Here is a 21,827-nt window from a genome sequence, read left to right as displayed (position 1 = left end):
CTAGTAGATGGATTAAAAAAAAAGATCCAACAATATGCTGCCTACAGGAGACTCATCTGATAGGAAAAGACATACACAGACTGAAGGTGAAAGGTTGGGAAAAATCATATCACTCATACGGACCCCGGAAGCAAGCAGGGGTGTCCATACTTGTATCAAATAAAATACACTTCAAGCCAAAGTTAATCAAAAGGGATAAACAAGGACAATACATACTGCTCAAGGGAACCATACACCAACAAGACTTGACGATCATTAATATATATGCCCCAAACAATGGTGCAGCTACGTTCATCAAACAAACTCTTCTCAAGTTCAAGAGTCTAATAGACCACAACACAATAATCATGGGAGATTTTAATACACCTCTCTCACCAATGGACAGATCTTCCAAACAAAAATTGAACAAAGAAACCATAGAGCTCAATAACACAATAAATAACTTAGACTTAATTGATATATACAGAATATACCACCCAACATCAAGCGGATACACTTTCTTCTCAGCAGCACATGGATCCGTCTCAAAAATAGACCATATATTATGTCACAGGGCAAAGCTTAGCAATTACAAAGGAGTTGAGATACTACCATGCATTTTATCTGATCATAATGGAATGAAATTGGAAATCAATAAAAAAATGAGAAAGGAAAAACCCTACATCACATGGAGATTAAACAATATGCTACTGAATGAACAAAGGGTTACAGAAGACATCAAAGAGGAAATTAAAAAATTCTTAGAGGTAAACGAAAACTCAGAAACAACATATCGAAATCTTTGGGACACTATGAAAGCAGTACTAAGAGGAAAATTCATTTCATGGAGTTCATACCTTAAAAGAAGGGAAAGCCAACAAATAAATGACCTCATACTACACCTCAAAGCCTTAGAAAAAGAAGAACAAATCAGCAGCAAATACAGTAGAAGGCAAGAAATAATTAAAATTAGAGCAGAAATCAATGAAATCGAAACAAAAGAAACAATCGAAAAAATTGACAAAACTAAAAGTTGGTTCTTTGAAAAAATAAATAAGACTGATAGACCACTAGCCACACTAACAAAGAGAAGAAGAGAGAGAACCCAAATTACTAGCTTACGGGATGAAAAAGGCAACATCACAACAGACAATTCAGAAATACAGATGATAATTAGAAATTATTTTGAAACCCTATACTCTAATAAAATAGAAGATAGTGAAGGCATAGATAAATTCCTTGAGACATATGAACTACCCAGATTGAATCAGGAAGATATAAACCACCTAAACAGATCAATATCAAGGGAGGAAATAGAAGAAGCCATCAAAAGACTACCAACCAAGAAAAGCCCAGGACCGGATGGATATACAGCAGAGTTTTACAAAACATTTAAAGAGGAACTAATACCAATACTCCATAATCTATTTCAGGAGATAGAAAAAGAGGGAGAACTCCCAAATTCATTCTATGAGGCCAATATCACCCTGATTCCCAAACCAGAGAAGGACACCTCAAAGAAAGAAAACTACAGACCAATATCCCTAATGAATTTAGATGCAAAAATCCTCAATAAAATTCTGGCAAATCGTATACAAAAACATATCAAAAAGATTGTGCACCATGATCAAGTAGGATTCATCCCTGGGATGCAAGGCTGGTTCAATATACGGAAATCAATAAACGTTATTCACCACATCAATAGACTTAAAGATAAGAACCATATGATCATCTCGGTGGACTTAGAAAAAGCATTCGACAAAGTACAGCATCCCTTTATGTTCAAAACATTAGAAAAACTAGGGATAACAGGAACTTACCTCAAAATTATAAAAGCTATATATGCTAAGCCTCAGGCTAGCATCATTCTAAATGGAAAAAAACTGAAGGCATTCCCTCTAAAATCTGGAACAAGACAGGGATGCCCTCTCTCACCACTTCTATTCAATATAGTTCTCGAAACACTGGCCAGAGCAATTAGACAGACGAAAGAAATTAAAGGCATAAAAATAGGAAAAGAAGAACTTAAATTATCACTATTTGCGGATGATATGATCCTATACCTAGAAGACACAAAAGGATCTACAAGGAAACTACTAGAGCTAATAAATGAATTCAGCAAAGTGGCTGGATATAAAATCAACACGCATAAATCAAAAGTATTCCTGTATATCAGCGACAAATCTTCTGAACTGGAAATGAGGACATCTACCCCATTCACAATATCCTCAAAAAAAAAATAAAATACTTGGGAATCAACCTAACAAAAGAGGTGAAAGATTTATACAATGAAAACTACATAACCCTAAAGAGAGAAATAGAAGAAGATCTCAGAAGATGGAAAAATATACCCTGTTCATGGATAGGCAGAACTAACATCATCAAAATGGCAATATTACCAAAAGTTCTCTATAGGTTCAATGCAATGCCAATCAAAATCCCAACGGCATTTCATGTAGAAATAGATAAAGCAATCATGAAATTCATATGGAAAAATAAAAGACCCAGAATAGCAAAAGCAATTCTAAGCAGGAAGTGTGAATCAGGAGGTGTAGCAATACCAGATTTCAAACTGTACTACAAAGCAATAGTAACAAAAACAGCATGGTACTGGTACCAAAACAGGCGGGTGGACCAATGGTATAGAATAGAGGACACAGAAACCAATCCACAAAATTACAACTATCTTATATTCGATAAAGGGGCTAAAAGCATGCAATGGAGGAAGGATAGCATCTTCAAAAAATGGTGCTGGGAAAACTGGAAATCCACATGCAATAAAATGAAACTGAATCCCCTCCTCTCGCCATGCACAAAAGTTAACTCAAAATGGATCAAGGACCTTGATATCAAATCAGAGACTATGCGTCTGATAGATGAAAAGTTTGGCTCCGATCTACATATTGTGGGGTCGGGCTCCAAATTCCTTAATAGGACACCCATAGCACAAGAGTTGAAAACAAGAATCAACAAATGGGACTTACTTAAACTAAAAAGTTTTTTCTCAGCAAGAGAAACAATAAGAGGTAAATAGGGAGCCTACATCATGGGAACAAATTTTTACTCCTCACACTTCAGATAGAGCCCTAATATCCAGAGTATACAAAGAACTCAAAAAATTAAACAATAAGAAAACAAATAACCCAATCAACAAATGGGCCAAAGACCTGAACAGACACTTCTCAGAGGAGGACATACAATCAATCAACAAGTACATGAAAAAATGCTCACCATCTCTAGCAGTCAGAGAAATGCAAATCAAAACCACCCTAAGATACCACCTCACTCCAGTAAGATTGGCAGCCATTATGAAGTCGAACAATAACAAGTGCTGGTGAGGATGTGGGGAAAAGGGTACTCTTATACATTGCTGGTGGGACTGCAAAATGGTGAGGCCAATATGGAAAGAAGTATGGAGATTCCTGGGAAAGCTGGGAATGGAACCACCATTTGACCCAGCTATTGCCCTTCTCGGACTATTCCCTGAAGACCTCAAAAGAGCGTACTACAGGGATACTGCCACATCGATGTTCATAGCAGCACAATTCACAATAGCTAGACTGTGGAACCAACCCCGATGCCCCTCAATAGATGAATGGATAAAAAAATGTGGCATTTATACACAATGGAGTACTACGCAGCACTAAGAAATGACAAAATCATGGAATTTGCAGGGAAATGGATGGCACTAGAGCAGATTATGCTAAGTGAAGCTAGCCAATCCCTAAAAAACAAATGCCAAATGTCTTCTTTGATATAATGAGAGCAACCAAGAACAGAGCAGGGAGGAAGAGCAGGAGGAAAAGATTAACATTAAGCAGAGTCATGAAGTGGGAGGGAAAGGGAGAGAAAAGCGAAATTGCTTGGAAATGGAAGGAGACCCTCATTGTTATACAAAATTACATATAAGAGTTTGTGAGGGGAATGGGAAAAAAATAAGGAGAGAAATGAATTACAGTAGATGGGGTAGAGAGAGAAGATGGGAGGGGAGGGGAGGGGGGATAGTAGAGGATAGGAAAGGTAGCAGAATACAACAGTTACTATTATGGTATTATGTAAAAATGTGGATGTGTAACCGATGTGATTCTGCAATCTTTGTAATGTTTTGAATAACCAATAAAAAAATAAAAAATAATAAAAAAAAAGAAATTGAAGAAGACCGTAGAAGATGGAATATTTCAAATGTTCATAAATTGGCAGGATTAATGTTACCAAAACTGACATACTACCAAAATGCTAGAGTTTTAATGCAACCTTTATTAAAATGTCAGTGATATTCACAAAGAAATAGAAAAAGCAGACATAAAATTCACTTGGAAAAACAAGAAGCCCAGAATATTCAAAACAATCCTTAGTGAAAAAAAGTGAAGGAGACAGCAGACATCACAAGATTCGATCTCAAATTATACTATAGTGGTCCAAAAATGGCATGGGATTGGCACCAAAACAGGCAAAATGTCCAATGGAACAGAAAAGATATCACAAAGACAAAAATCACATACATACTGTCTTGTTAATCTAGACAAAGGCACCAACAACATACATTAAAAGAAAAGACAGCCTCTTAAACAAATGGAACTGAGAAAACTGTAAATATGCATGTGGCGGAATCAAATTGAACCCCTACCCCTATCCCTGCACAAAACTCAACTCAAAGTACATCAAGGAACTAGGCATTAAACCAGACATCCTGTACCTACTAGAAGAAAATATAGGCCCCACTTTCCATCATCTTGTCTTCGGAACTGATTTCCTCAAGAAGACTTCTAAATTGCAACAAATAAAATCAAGAATCAATAAATGGGAAGGTAACAAAGTAAAAAGCTTTCTCAAAAAAAAGAAAATTATCAAGAACATGAACAGAGAACCTACAAAATGGGAGAAAATCTTTACCACCTGCACGTCAGAACATTAGTCTTCTGGATAAATAAAGAATTCAAAACAAACCAGCACAGGAGGCTGAAAGAGGAGAATCAAGAGTTCAAACCCAGCTTCAGCAATGGTGAGGCACTGAGCAACTCTATGTATAAATAAAATGCAGAACAGAGCTGGGTATTGGGCTCAGTGTTAGAGAACTAGCCTTGCAGGTGTAAGACCCCATATTTGATCTTCAGCACTACATAAAAATAAATAATAAACAAATAAATAAGTAAATTGTGTCCATCTACAACAAAAATAATAAAAATAAAATAAAACCTAGGGCTGGGGATGTGGCTCAGTGGTTGAATGCCCCTGAGTTGAATCCCCACTACTTGCCCCCATGAAAAAAAAAAATCAAAAAACTTAACACACACACAAACACACACACACACACAACCCAATATAGTTAATATTCTCTTCTAGTGGTCATAGGATGTCAATAAATGTGCAAAGGATCTGAAACTGGTTGTTTACAGAACAAGAAATACAATTGGTGAGCAAATATATTTTTAAAATGCTCAATATCCAACCAGCAGTGTATGAGGGTACCCTTTGCCCACATCCTCACCAGCATTTGTTGTTGTTTGTCTTCATCATGGCTGCCATTCTTACTGAAGTGAGATAGTATCTTAGGGTAGTTTTAATTTGCCTTTCTCTGCTTGCTAGAGATGGTGAGCATTTTTCATATATTTGTTGATGGATTGTATATCCTCTTCTGAGAAGTGTCTATTCAGGTCCTTGGCCCATTTGTTGATTGGATTATGTGTGTGTGTGTGTGTGTGTGTGTGTTTAGCTTTTTGAGTTCTTTGTATACCCTAGAGATTAGAGCTCTATCTCATGTGTGAGGGGTAAAAATTTGTTCCCAGGATGTAAGCTCCCTATTCACCTCACATATTATTTCTCTTGCTGAGAAAAAACTTTTTAGTTTGAATTCATCCCATTTGTTAATTCTTGGTTTTAACTCTTGTGCTATAGGCTTCTTATTAAGGAAGTTTGGGCCTAGCTCCACATGAGGAAGATTAGGGCCTACTTTTTCTTCCATTAGATGCACAGTCTCTGGTTTAATTCCTAGACCCTTGATCCATTTTGAGTTAACTTTTGTGCATGGTGAGAGATAGGGATTCAATTTCATTTTGTTGCATATGGATTTCCAGTTATCCCAACACCATTTGTTGAGGATGCTATATTTTCTCCAGTGCATGCTTTTAGTACCTTTGTCTAATATAAGGTAGCTGTACTTTTGTGGGTTAGTCTCTGTGTCCTCTATCCTTTACCATTGGTCCACCAGCCTGTTTTGGTGCCAGTACCATGCTGTTTTTGTTACTATTACTCTGTAGTATAATTTCAGATCTGGTATAGTGATACCATCTGTTTCACTCTTCCTGCTTAGAATTTCTTTTGCTATCCTGGGTCTCTTATATTTCCAGATGAATTTCATAATTGCTTTTTCTATTTCTGTGAGGAATGTCATTGGGATTTTGATCAGAATTGAACTGCTGGTGAGATTGTAAATTGGTGCAGCCAATTTGGAAAGCAGTATGGAGATTCCTTGGAAAACTGGGAATGTAACCACCATTTGACCCAGCTATTCCTCTTCTAGAACTACACCCAAAAGACCTAAAAACAGCATACTACAGGGACTCAGCCACATCAATGTTTATAGTAGCACAATTCACAATAACTAGACTGTAGAGCGAACCTAGATGCCCTTCAATGGATGAATGGATAAAAATATGTGGCATATATAACACAATGGAATATTACTCAGCACTAAAACATAATAAGATCATGGCATTTGCAGGGAAAAGGATGGCATTAGAGCAGATTATGCTAAGTGAATTTAGCCAGTTCCCAAAAAACAAATGGCAAATGTATTCTCGATATAAGGGGGGTGATTCAAAATGGGGAAGAGATGAAAAACATGGGAAGAAGATTACCTATACACAGGGAAGAGGGGTGGGAGGGAAAGGGAGGGAGAAAGGGAATTGCACAGATGGTGGAAAGAGAGCCTCATTGTTATACAAACTACATGTATGAAGATGTGAGAAAAAAAAAAGGAATAGTGCTACCTTAGATTAAGAAGAGAGAAGTGATGGGAGTGGAGAGGAGAAGTTGGAAAGATAGGAAGGATAGTAGAATGGAATAGACATTATTATTATTGGTGTATATATGTGAATGCATGATCAATGTGAATCTACAACCTGTATACTCAGAAAAATGAGATATTGTATCTCATGTGGTTCAAATATATGATATGTCAAGGTCATTGTACTGTCATGTGTAACTAACTGAAACAAATAAAAAAAACGAATTGTACTTCAAAAAAGTATATGTAAATGGCATATATTGACATAAACATACTTTATATTCAGAGGTAAAATTGTGCTTTACATGTGTAATAAGGATTGTAGTGCATTCCACTGCTGTCGTGCACTTAAAAAATTTAAAATAAATAAATGTAGAAAAAAACACAAAAATGCTAAATTTCTCTAGAAATTAGACAATGCAAATTAAAACTACATTGATATTCCATTCTTGGCTCAGTAAAAATAGGAATTATCATGAATACAAATAACAATAAATGCTGGAGAGAATGTGAGAAAAAAGTTACACTCGTACTTTGCTAGTGAGACTGCAAACTGGTTCAAGTACTCTGGAAAACAGTATGGTGATACCTCTGAAAATTTGGAATGGAAACACCATTCAACCAGTTATCACCCAGTTGAATTTTGATTTTATTTGTTGCAATTTAGAAGTCTTGTTGAGGAAATGAATTCCTAAGCTGACATGATGGAGAGTTATGTGTGTATATATATATATATATATATATATATATATATATATATATATATATATATATATATATATAATCTCCAAGGGACTTTAAATCAATATACTACAGTGACACAGCCACATCAATGTCTACAGCAGCCCAATTCACAAAAGTTAAGCTATGGAAACAACCTAGATGAGCTTCAACAGATGAAGAATGAAATTTATGGCACTTGCTTGTAAATGGATGGAACTTGAGAGACTACTATACTTAATGAAATAAGCCAATACCAAAAAACCCAAAGGCCAAAAGTTCTCTCTGATCCTAAATGGAATCAGATGTAGCCCATGTATGTAAAAAATACACTCTACTGTCATATATATCTAAAAAAATAAAATAAAAGCTGGTGCTGAAAAAAAATTAAAAATAAGAACAGCGATAAAAAGCTTTAACCTAACACACACATTTAGTAATGGAAAGAGATGACTAAAATTCAGTGGTCTGGACACAATAAAACAAGACTAGAAATAAATGAAGAAACTCTTACAGAATTATGTGAGTTTGAGATGTTCATTTATGCAGGTTCTCATATATTTGAAGACACCATATTATTGATAAGTATAGAGAAAGCACCACAGAAAATGCATTTCAGATACTCTACTGCCTATATCACTATTTCACTAACATGACTCCACGCTCACAACACTGACAAAGAAAGTTGTTACTTAACAGTGCAAGCTATCACCACTCAGGAGTCACAGATAAGACATAGGAAACTACAATAGAGACATCATTTGGAAAATAATTCAACATCACACATTTAATCAATAGCATCAGAAACATTATTCAGGGAAAACAGTTTCCTAAGCAGACACTCAAATAAATGTGGAAAAGATATATATCCCTGAAGATGTACAAATTTCAATATAGAAATATAAGAAAGATAAAAAGCAAAGTAGCATGACTGTTTTATAGTTAATTACCCTAGAAACTATTTCCAAAGATAATGCAATATACAAAAATGCCAGAATAAAATTGAAAAAAAATGTTAAAATAGTGAATTATTTCAAAGATGAAGCAAAGAAAAACTGAGCAGATTAAGGAAAACAATGCAGGGTATAAAAGAACAATTCAATACAAATTCTGAAACAGAATCAATTAGAAATCTTGAAAATAAAGAGCTCAATACCTCAAATAAATATATCCAGTTGAAGTTAGACCCATAAACTAGATCAAGTGAAAGAAAAAAATACCAGAGCTTGAAGTTGATGATGAAATATCACATTCAGACAATATCAACAACAATCAAAATAATTGTAAACAAATTACAAAACCACTAGACACAATTCATAGACTACTTTTATGAATCAATGGTACACATAATAGAGATGAGGTATAGGATACAGGCAATGAAAGCTTTCTCAGTGAATAAAAGAAACTATTTCTTATATCTTGTGAAAATTTTGGCCATGCAGGTATATGATTTTAGAATACCAAAGGGACATGGCCCGAAAAGAACTTCTCCAAAACATAGTCTATAAAACTACCAATGGTACACTGAAATCTATAATAAGGGCCAAAGCAATTATAAACACATCAGAAAAATATTAGATTTCTGAGTAGAAATTTTAAGGCCCAGGAAATGGTATATTTCAAACCCCAGATAAAAATGTTAAAAAAGAAACAAAGACAATAATTTTAAAATGGATGGAAAGGGTGGTCATCATGTTAAGGTGAAAAAATCAGAAACAAAACCCCAATTATCACATTCTCTCCCTAACATGTGGAATCTGGGAAGAAAATAAGAATGACTAGAAAATGATGGAGGGAATAGTAAGGAAGAGGAAATGTAACTGGGGATGAAAAAGGGAGTAGAGGGGAAAATGGAAGTAAGGAGAGTGGTCAGGATTCAAGTATTGTATAAGTGTGTATAGAAATATCACTGTGAAATTCAGGAATGTAGGCACTCAATAGGAGCTGATATTAACAGTTGACAAGAACACCTGGTTTTATAACAAGTCCAATCTGCTATCATGTGACCATATATGAAACAGAATGTATAATTTAAAAATATTCTTACTTCTGCAAAGACATAAAATTTCAGGGTCAAAATTATTGTAAAATTTCTTCAGACAATATCATTTAGATGATAAATTTCTTATAGTTAATTATTAAGATATCCTGGATTCTATATGAGCAAGAAAGATATAAAAATATGAATGAAATTTGAACATTTATTTTTTTCCACTCTTCTTTTGTGATCAAACATTCTTTGTCTTATTTACACAGGGCATGAACACCAAGAGTAACTCATTTTTTTAAGTCTTTCCTGGATTGAAATTTACTGATGTTCTAGATTGTGCTTTCATGTATTGAAGAATTAAATTCCTGTTTCTATATTTGAAAAAAGTAATAAAATTGGTATTTTAACACTCATATGAAAACACTGACCAAATATAAATCAATACTTAATAATGTTTTAGATCTAGTATCAGAACTTTTTCATATGCTCTCCTAATCTGTATGCCCTATAATCATTTTGTTAACTTGAAAATTATTTGTACAATGTTTGTTTTTTTCTGTTTTGTGAGATGGTATTTCATGATGATGGTCAGGCTGATCTTAAATACCTGGGCTCAAGCAATTGTCCTGCCTCAGGCTCTTAAGTAGCTGGGGTAAATGCATGTGTCACTGTACCCATAGCTTGAAGTTAAAGAAGAAAAAAGATGAAATGATCATTAATTGAGAACAGGACAGGTAAATATATTAACTAGTGTAGCTTGAGCTCAGAAAATGTCCTATCTCTGTAAAAAATAGTTTTTTGTTCTTGCACAACTTCTTTCTCTTAGGCCTAAGGCCTTTTCAAAAATTAGGGTTGTATCACTTTAGTTCACCAGGTTGTTATGGAGATTTACTAAGATAATATTGAAACATGTAAAGCAAAATAGTAAAATAATGGCACACTTAACTACTTACAATCTCAGCTAGAACTAATGTGCATTTTTCATAGGTTCTAATATTCAAAAGTTAAAATTATTTTTAAAAAATGCTTGAGTCCTAAATTTCATGATCATTTGGGCTCTTCTTTGTGCTTTATAACTCAAAGCAAACCAACAATTTATTACTATTTATAAATATCTCTTTAAATTTGAGAATATAATCATCCCCTTCTGTGAGACTAATCAATAATAACAAAGGCAAGACATTAACAAATGCCAAAAACTTGGACTACTACTATTTCTTCTCTACCTAGTTGAACAGAATCAGCAGATAAGTGTAGCTACATTTCCATGTTGATCTCCAACTGACTTGGAACACAAAATTTCTTTAAAACAATGGATACTGAAAAGTCATGATGGGGCTTAGCTCTCTTAGATTCAATGAAGCTGCTTAATCTATTCCTTTTGAGGCAGACCTTAATAAATGCTGAAAACTTTAGTCAGCGATTCCAACAGCTTGGAAATTTCCATTACTTGGGAAAACTACTAGAAGTGCCAATGTAAATTGGCACTCACCATGGAAAACAGTGATGTGGAACCCCCTGCAGTCAAAGGAAATCTATTTCAAGGGATGGAAAGATTTGGGGCATAGATTCTTAGCCAAGATGACAGAAAAATCTGATCTCTTCCAGAGATTACTTGAAGCTTTACTTGAAGCTTTCTAATAGATTTGAATGATTTTAATTTTATGACAGAAAAGACAAAGTCCTAAAAGGATAATGCATCAGAAAGGGCAAGGCTAATATGGGGATTCCACATAACGTTCCTAAAAGGAGGACAGGGTCAGAGTGCTTAGTATTTGTTGGCCAAAGCTAGAGACCAAGTATCAAAGCAGAGTGCTTCTGCTTGGAAACAACTGTTGAATAAAAAAGCATAAGTGCATGAGAACTAAAAAGAGTGTTGAGTCTAAGTGTGGGTTACCATGAAGACTCAGGGATTGGATCAGTCAGGATATATTGAATTAAAAGCTCTTTACTACCAGACTGCAGGGCCAGGTCTGGCAGAAACACCACAGCAACAGAACTGACAGAGACAAAAGAACAATTTAAAAATCTATTTATTCCCCTCCATCTGGTTACAGAATTATCTTCCTTACACTTCAAGGATATCATTAGGTCCTTGAAAAATTAAAGGGGGATGGTAGAATAGCTAACTTCAGCTAAACAGGGAATTTCAAGACCCAAAGAGCAAATTATAAAATCATAGGTGTGATACTATCTGTCCCTGTGAGGAGGGGTTCTGCTTGAAATGAATTGGATAATACTGGAAACCCTGAGGATAGAGGTTTACAAAGTCCTAAGATATTAGCTAGTGGTATATCTTAGTGGTAGGAAAATTTCCCAGCATGCATGAGAAGAAAAAGGAAGGAGAGGGGAAGAGAGAGGAGAGAACAAACCTTGAAGGTAACTCATGCACACATCACTACTTATTTTTTAAAAAATAACTAAGTCATTTTAATTATGTATATATGACAGTAGAGTGAAATTTGATTCATTGGAGACAACTGCAACAACTTTCATTTCTGTTTTTACAGGATGTATCATTGCATCATATATGCAGTCATACCTGTACCAAGGTAATAATGTCTATCTCACTCCACCATCTTTCTTGCCTCCATTACCCCTCCATCCCTCTCTTTGCCCAATCAAAGTATCATCACTGCTTCTTGGCTAGACTTTGAAGGGTTTCTGACTAATGAACTGTCCTAACTCACTACGGTTCCATACATAGTAATGGTATGAAATCTCACCTCATATATAAGATGCAACAGGTGTAACTATTGTGGATATACATCTAATGTTGATTAGTATTGTAATGTAAATACTTACTCAGTATTTCTACTAGTAATGGCATAAGACAAGGCAATCTCTCCAAAATTATCTGAAGCAGACACATTAACGCCACATTGAAGAAGCAGCTCAGCTATATGTGTTGATTTATGTTCCACAGCCAACATGAGGGCTGTTCTAAAATAAGAGAGATAACTTTAAATTTAGGTATTTTAATAAGTTTATTTAAAAAGCCATTGTAATTCATTTTACCAATTTGACATCTAGCTTTACATACACTAACAGACATATACATCTTGGAAGATCAAATCTTTATCTTTCTTTATCTTTCTAAATCATTTTTAAGTCTAAAAGGAAAACAAACACATAAAAAAATAAATCACATGTCCCAAAAGGGGAGAGTTACAAACTTAAAATCCTTCAATGAACATTAATTATGATGAGGTCATTCATCTGGAGTTGGCAAAGATTTCAATGAATAAAGCTCCATTTCTTTCTTAGAGTGATGTAATGTATTGTAACTCACAGACAGCCAAAGGTCAAGGAGTAAAAAAGGTATTTGCAGGTATAACATAATAACAGTAGCACTGGTGATAATAATAATAATTGTTGCTTCAGTCATTCACTCTGATAAGCATTTGCCAGGCATTGAAATCAATGCTACCTGTATAATCTTGCAACCAGATTTCAAGCATGTTACACTTTTTTTCATTATAAATGTTCAAAATTTGTCAAGACTAATTCGATGTCACTTAGGAAAAATATGAAATCAATATTCTACAACTTAAGTAATTTAAAGCAAATAGTCATATAAAGGAAAAAATAATTTGCAATGTCTATTGATACTCAACACAGCATTTCCAAAAGAAAACTATTCCAGGAGAAGATGAAATATTACAGAAAAATTTAAAAGTTTAATACTGAATAAAAGCACAAATTAAAAGTCTATATTTTACAAAACTAACATGAAAACTCTAACTAAAACAAGATTATATGATCAAAAAAATCAAATAGTAATCATCAGCCAATAATTATAAGAGCATGTGAATCATACTACATATTCTTATTTGTGTTGCTCAGTTTGAATAATTGCTTTTTTCCTTAATTTTAATTTATGTTTATAAATTTCACTCTATTCCAATGACTATGTCATTCCCATTAATTTAATATTTTCAACTTGAGTGATTTTACTACAATATTAACCCTTTTCCAAAAAATATAAAGTACTATACCTTCCCTTATCATCAACTGCATGTATGTTTGCTTTATTCTTAATAAAAAATTCTACCATCATCTGTCTGTTTTTCTTTATGGCGAGTAAAAGTGGGGTTTGGCCACTCTGAAAAACAACAAATATAATTTATTCACAAAATTACTACTTTTCAACTGAAGTTAACCTTACGAAATACTGTATGAACATAAGCATATAATAATAATGTAAATTAAGAGTAGCCACTCTCTTCTCTTCCCATTCTGCTTCCATACGTGCTGCTCTTTTATTTTGAGATGCCTCTCCTCTGCCTAGAGTGGCCACATGAACTCCAGAATTTCTAAAACTGCTTCATACATTTACTGTTTCCATGGATCTTTGCTGCTGTCAAGCATTCATCATGGCATCTTGGAGTTATGTAACATGAACCCTCCTCAACCAAGAGCATCTTTAGGACATAAACTGTATTTTATATCCCAGTAGCCCCATTCCCTTGAAAGTATTAGTAAAGGATATAAGTATTATATTTCATTAACAAGCCAAATTCTCAACTCACTAGTAGGGTGAATAAATCATATTCTGAAGAACGTCTACTTTTCCAGAAATACCAAGCTGCATAGAAAAGATTCCTTGTTTTACTGTTAGAGAAAATTTACACAACTGTGCATTGTATGTCCAGTAGTACAAAAATAGCTTTTCCATTGCTTAACACCTACTTGAAACCGATTTTTTATTGGAGATATTCACATGTGAACAATTGAAGTTACAGGAATATATTTCTGAGAGCTTTCCAGCAACATGGAAGTTTTCTCCATGTTATACAAGTCCACTTGATTCTTTTTTATTTATGAAATCAGAATCCCAGATTCCAATGTAAGGAATTTCTGCTTAAAATTGATAGAGTCTGAGTAAACTATGTTGCTTTTTTATAATTGTTCCTGTGTCTTCTCTTATTATAAGTTGAAAGATATTTATCTTACATGTCAGAAAGTTCAATACAAAAATATATTATTTTATGGAATTGGAGAAAATTTTTTCCAACTAATCCACTGAGAGGGGATTAACAAAGAGAAATAACCAACTCAAAAAAAATTAACACAGAGCTGGGATTATGGCTCAGTGGTAGAGCACTCACCTAGCACACATGAGGCCCTGGGTTTGATCCTCAGCAGCACATAAAATAAATAACATCAATGTATTGTGTCCAATAAGAATTAAAATATAAATATTTTTAAAAACTCCAAACAAACAAAAAACCACCCAGTCAATAACTGAGCAAAAGAACTAAACATAAATTTCTCAAAAGAAACACAAATGTCCAAACTATATATAAAAAAAAGTCTTCTACATCTCTAGCAATTATGTTAATGCAAATAAAAACTACACTAAGACTTTATCTTACTCCAGCCACAATAGTAATTATTCAAGAACACAAACAGTAATATATACTGGTAAGAATGTGGGGCTGGGGATGTGGCTCAAACGATAGCGCACTCGCCAGGCATGCGTGTGGCCTGTGTTCGATACAAAGATGTTGTGTCCGCTGAAAATGAAAAAAATAATAATAATAAATTTTAATTCATTCTCTCTCTCTCTCTCTCTCTCTCTCTCTCTCTCTCTCTCTCTCTCTCTCTCTCCTCCCCCTGGTTAAAAAAAAAAGAATGTGGGGGTAAGGCACACATTTACAGGGTTAGTGGGACTACATACTAGTACAACCATCCTGGAAAACAGTTTGGAGATTCCCCAAAATATAAGAAGGGAAATACAACAGGAAACAGTTATCCCATGACTCAGTATTTTCCCAAAATTAGTAAAACAAAATTTTACGTGTAACTGTATATTAATACAGTCACATGTGTGTTTACAGTAGCACAATTCACAACAGGTAAATTATGAAATTAACCCAAGTACCTGTGAATGGATGAAAGGATTAAGAAATTCTGGTGCACATACATACAATGGAGTATTACTCAGCCATAAAAATACATTATGTCATTTGTTGGTAAATGAGTTGGTACCCAAGAATATCATGCTAAGTGAAATAAGTCAAATAAGAAACTCAAAGGTAAAATGTTTCATATGTGGAAGCTGGAGTTAATTAAAGAAAAAGAAATGAAGAACAGAATATCAAGAGATGTAAAGAAAATCATTAGTGTAGAAAAAGAAGATTGAGAGGCACAGAAATAATGAAAAAGGGAAGGCAATGAAGAAGGAAACCTTTAAAATTTATGTTATATGCATATATAAATATACCACAGGTAATTGCACCCTTATGTATAAGTAAAAAAGAACCAACCAAATATAAATAAATAGAGAGGTGAAAGGAGGTCCATGAGAAAAGAAGGGGGAGAATGGAGGAGGAGGGGTAGACAGATGGAAAAGAGGGAATCAATGACTCAACTGGAATTCCATGCATGTAAGATTTGGGGGGAATGAATTCAACTACTATGTAAAACTATAAACTCTAATAAAAATAACATTGAAAATGTATTCTCACTTGTAATGACAATCCTGGTAACATAATGCTTGGTTATTTTCCAAAATTCTTTTTATTATCATTCACTTTAATTGCTACTTAAAGTTACTTATAATTTTAGGCAAAATTTAATTCAGAAATTTTGTGTATCATCAAGATTTATGCTGATCTACACAGATTACTTATAGCATCATAAAAGACACTAAACATTTGCATTTTTAAGGAACAAAACTGAAGACTGATACATAGTACAGCTGGCAAAATCCATGAGTTATCTACTTCTAGCAATAATTTATCCATTCTAGCAATGAGTGACCTAATCAGCCTTTCAAAAATTTCAGTGGGAACCTGATTTTTATAGTATATATAGAGAAAACTATTTAACTTCCAAATTCTAAATTCAAACACTTAATCCCACTTGAAAAAGATTCATAATATATTATGTAGTCCATATTCTTGTATATCCGTAGAAAACACCATGAAATCTTTATCACACTATATTAAAAAAGAGGAGTTGTAACCTCATTTATAGAGGCAAAGTAGGTGATTGGAGTAAGTGCTGAAGTTGCCAGAAGCAAACTGAAGAACATGTGTGCCCAGCATGTGGGAGGCAAACCATGAAAACCACACCACACAGTACTATGGCTCAAGGGGACCGCATCAAGTTCCTTCACAGAAGCTTGAAGTTCAGATTTCTGCATGAGTCTCTTGAATTCTAAGTGTGGATTCAAATGATGGAGGCAAACTAAATACACACATGAGCTACAAAAAAAGGAGGAAGAACACGAGGAGAACTTCCAACATTTGCTAGTATTTTAATAAAAAGAAAATTTGCTTATAATCAGTATTTTTTAACATGTATTACTGTTAATTTTAAGAAAAATTTTAAATATTTTGAAAATAATAGTGATTGATGTATATACCGTGTTTTTGGCTTCAATATCTGCGTTGGATGAAAGCAGTTTTGTTGCTATTAATGTGTTCCTATAAAAGATAACATAGTGCAGCGGAGTTTCACCCTTGTTGTTGTGAACATTTGGATTGGCACCATGTTCTAGAAGAATAATTGCACATTCCTCTTCCTCATATTGTAGGGCCTGTTGGTTTTAACCAAGAAATAGATTGTAAATTTTGGAAATCGAAGAAAAATATTTCACATTTTACTCATTAGTTATAACTAAATGGCATTAACTGATTTTTCTTCTAAGCATTTCATCAAATTCATTTCCTGCAAAACCACTGGTATATCTACCTTCATCAATGGTGTGTTGCCATCACTGTCACACAAGTCGACATTGCATTTCCTCTTCACTAGAAGAGCCACCACTGATGGATTGCCATAGACACAGGCATAATGTAGAGGGGTTCTGTGCAAGTAAGAAGTTTTATTAGAATTCATAAGGTACCTTTTGAAATATACAACTATTTATGCAATTATCAACATTAAGTAGCTCATAATTCCTCTATTTTCTTATGAAGAAGGTACAATATTTAGTAGCTGTCATTACTTATTTTATTAATGAATGATCAGCCTATGCCACTGACATTTTCTTCTTATTTCTTGTTTCTGATACTGCTGGGGATTGCACCCTGGGTTACTCAACTAATGAGTCATATCTTAAGCACATTTTTATTATATAAACAATTTTGATGCAGGGTCTCACTAAGTTGCCCACTGTGGTCTTAAACTTCAAATGCTCTTGCCTCAGCATCCTAAGTCTGGAATCATGGGTATGTGCGACTGTGCCTGGTTCCATTGATTCTACTTATTTTTGTTTGCCTTCTTTTCATATTGCTGGGGATAGGATCCAGGCCTGAAGCATTCTAGGTAAGGAAAGGATCTACCACAGAACCACATCCCCAGAGCAGAGCAGCCCACTTGCCTAGAAAGAAGATGGATTTGAGATTTAGCTCATCTTCAGTTTGAATTCTACTTTAGACTCTGTGATGTACTAGTTATCCCACAGTCTTATTCTCCCTCAATTTCCTAAAAAAGTAAGGATTAAAATGAGTATCTCCCTGAATACTACCAGGATGTTTAATGGAGAATCTGTATAAAACATCTGAAGATTTTGTAGCACCAGCAACAGCTCCATAATTGGTAGCTACTGTAATCAATATTATTGCTTTTTATCAACTTAAGAGTATTTCAATTAATAAGTTAGTAGTATTGTAGTGATTTTTAAAAATATATTTTAAAAACTATGTATTTCAATGAGTCTAAGATGATTTTTTTCTTATCATTTTAACAACACTGACAATGGAATCCCACTAATAATTCAGGCTGCATTACAACTATAATTGGCAGCATTTAATTTTTTCTTCATAAACAAAATAAACAAGCATCATAATTCATGGTGCCTTACCTTAAGTGAAATGTGAGTCAAACAATAGATTTATGGCAGTTCTCATGACATGGATGGCATTTAAATTCAGTTTTAAAAGTATGGTAGGTGAAGTAGGCTGAATAATAACAGTAAAAGGCCAAACCGAAAGCAAACTTAATGCCAAAGGAAAAAGAACCCAAATGAATTAGTGTGGTTAAATTAATTCAGTATTTATATATATGGGATTTATATATGAATCGGGTATTTTCAATGTTCAGTATTTAATACTGTCTTAATTTTTCACAAGGGACCTTTACAATTTCTTACCTCCATGAATGCATGATTGAAAAGGAGGAAGAACTGTTTCATTTGAAATTGAGTCCTGTCATGTCAGTTTTAATTAACTGGTCACACCTAGAAAGTTTTTATGTAAGAGTTCTTTGAGATATTAGAATATGTCTAATACAAAATAAGTAGCTGTGCAGTTCTTGCACATTAAAAATGTATTCATTTTATGAGTACAAATGAAGAGAATTAAATAAAAATTATTTAATGCTTTACTTTATAAAAGTTTCACTTAAAAATAGTAAAGTTGAGAAGTTTAGTATTTTTATGTGAAACTTTTATAAAGTAAAGCAATATTTTTTCAGGAGTAATAATCTTTTATACTTGCTCTCTTCTATTCTCACCAAAACAATGTTATTAACCTATAATTACATATGTAAAATAAAATATACATATGTAAGAAATGTATGTATAGTAATATCTACAATAGATGAAATGCACTATAGGACATCTATATAGAAATGTACTAGAAGAAAACATAAATGCTTTTTTCATGTTGGCAAAGGCGTTCTAAGAAATAATGAATTTGAAAGAAGACTTTTTTTTTTCTACCTCTCTTTTAAAATTTATTATGTGGATGATGATGACAATGTTATTGTTGTTGTTTTGCTGGGGATTGCAACCTTACCCTTTGCTTTGACATGCAAGAAGTGCTCTAACACTGAGCTACATTTCCAACCTTGGAATTCTAATTTAATCAGATAAAATACTCTAATTTTACAGATGCTCAAGTGACAGTGACATATGAACATAGAAAAAATATTTATGTCCTTGGCAATAGACGGAATTTAAGTCTAACAAATGAAATAAATTTCTCAGCTACAATATTTTGAAGATGAAGAGTAGTGGTATTGGGCTGTTGATTTTGGCTTGAGCTGTTTATTGCTCCTCAAATAAATGATTTCATGATAACTGTTGTGCACATTTAAAACTGTGCATGCCACTACCTACCAATTCTATTTTACTCTCCTTCCAGATATTTGAGTATTCTTTTTATCCTGTTCCAGTCACTTATCTTTTGGCCATTGGCAAACAAGTAATTTGTGAAAGTTAATAATGTTTTTTGATACACAGAATGGCAAGTCTTTGTTCATTGCAAAGATTTTTCTTAGTGTCATCATGACCCTAAATGACTGCATGTGGAACTAAAAAATGTACAGATATTTTTATTTGTTCTTTGTGAAATTGATAACCACAGATAGAGCTCACATTTGGGGTCAATGAGTATTCTAATGCACAAACCACAAGCAGGGCCTACCTTTGATACTCTTAGTCCCTTCAGAACAGAGTAGAGCAAGCTACAGTAGGGCAGCAGCAGGCAGCACTGTACAGACTAGGCACACTTTGTGTGCTACTCCCTTGGCCCTGGTGACTGAGAGCTTGCACTGCCTGGATGCTCTCAACCAATGCTCTACTCTTCATGCTTGTACAGATACACAGTAATGGATAACTACAGGAAAGGTACTGGAACAGTGGAATCAGCAATTTTGGAATTTCGTGCAAGAAGTTTTTGACAGATGCTTTTTTACTTAATCTAAAGTGATAACAAAATTGAAAAAGCATGCTGTGTTTGGTGTTTTGGAAAGTGTGAAAGCTGCCAGTGAACTCTAGTGTCCTCTGTGGAAAGGTAGTTAAAAGTAGTTAACTTCACTAACTGAAGTTAATGAAGTATTTGCAGAAAATTCAGGGCTTGTCAACACTGTTGTTATGAAAATGGTTGGATGATCAAGATGACACCAAGCTATCCTAAGAATTTCATAAATTAGTGAGTGAAGCATGTGAGAAATAAGTAAAATCTTATTTTTAGAGGTGGAAGACACACCCCTAAATACACTAGTGTGAGGGAATTTTAAAAATATAAAAAAGAAGAAAGAACATGGAGCCATCTTCCCAATTCAGAGTTCTTGTGAGGCTCTTGGGATACAACAGGTAATAGATTACATCTGAAAATTTTTCAATGATTTTGAAAATGTGTACACTAAAAGTTGTTGTGTGTATTTTTTTTTTAATCAGTGATCTTATAGGGAAATTTTAAGTGTCTGGGAAACCAGTTAAAAATTTGGTTTTGTTTAGCTGCCCATTAGAAATCCTGGGTACTTGACTTCCAAGGTGTGCAGGTCCTGGATATTGAGGACTCCACAGGATATTAAAGTCAAATATTCTGGTGAAAGGAGAACTGGTATCCTTTCTGCTCTGCTCCCATTGGCACAGCCTGTATGGTGCAGGCTTCAATTCCATCAGCCCATTGGTCCCTTACCCCTCAGTTCCTGGCCTCCCAGACCCTATTACCTATTTTTATGATCGGTGCCATCAACATGACATCCACATCCGAGATAACGTTTAATTCTTCCCAGTTCACATTTTTTGGCAGCCTGGTGGATCTTCCCAAGAGGGTTATATCCAAAAAACTTGATTCCCAGGCTTATATAAACAAACTTTCTCCAGGCTCTATCCATCCTAAAGACAATTAGGTAACAACCTCTGTCAAGTGGCCTACCAAAGCAGGTCTGCTATTACCTATCTGCCAACCAACTGGCAAAATAGTCGTTGCCAGGTGACACTGATAAACACAAATGCACATTCCACAATTTTGCATGGCCCTAGGTGATTGGCTTCTGGAAGGTCCGCCCCCTGTACTGTGATCAGCGCCTGGCTATTCTGTACAGACCCCACCAAGAACCGTGTGGGACTCCCCTGAGACTCCCCAAGACCCATACAGTGAGTGAGAAGCCTCAACAGAATCAGGTGGGCCTCAATGGCGGGCAGGTGAGAACCCCCCACACCCAGACTTGGGTGGGCAGGACTCATCCTCTCTGCCATTGCACAGCTGCCTATGTCCACAGCAGGAAATAAACACTGCACTCTTCCTATTACTTTATTCAGTAAATGGCAGAAAAGGAGATCCCTGACTTAAGATGTCCACTTAAAAAATCTGGAAAAATTCAGGAATGCATTTAATTTAAAGCAATGGATTAGAAGAAAACAACAGAATAACTGAGCCAAAAGCA

At 34.5% G+C, this 21,827-nt stretch overlaps 1 pseudogene; it reads right to left on the bottom strand.

Moving 5' to 3' along the window:
• LOC143641367 (cTAGE family member 15-like) overlaps window positions 1-21,275 on the bottom strand; it is a 113,063-nt pseudogene extending 91,788 nt beyond the window's left edge.
• Between the last annotated feature and the right edge of the window lie 552 nt (window positions 21,276-21,827).

The sequence above is a fragment of the Callospermophilus lateralis genome, unplaced genomic scaffold, assembly GCF_048772815.1.
Source record: "Callospermophilus lateralis isolate mCalLat2 unplaced genomic scaffold, mCalLat2.hap1 Scaffold_996, whole genome shotgun sequence".
Lineage (NCBI taxonomy): Eukaryota > Metazoa > Chordata > Mammalia > Rodentia > Sciuridae > Callospermophilus > Callospermophilus lateralis.
Note: the sequence above shows the minus strand (reverse complement) of the source record. Positions and strands in the feature narration are given on the sequence as shown.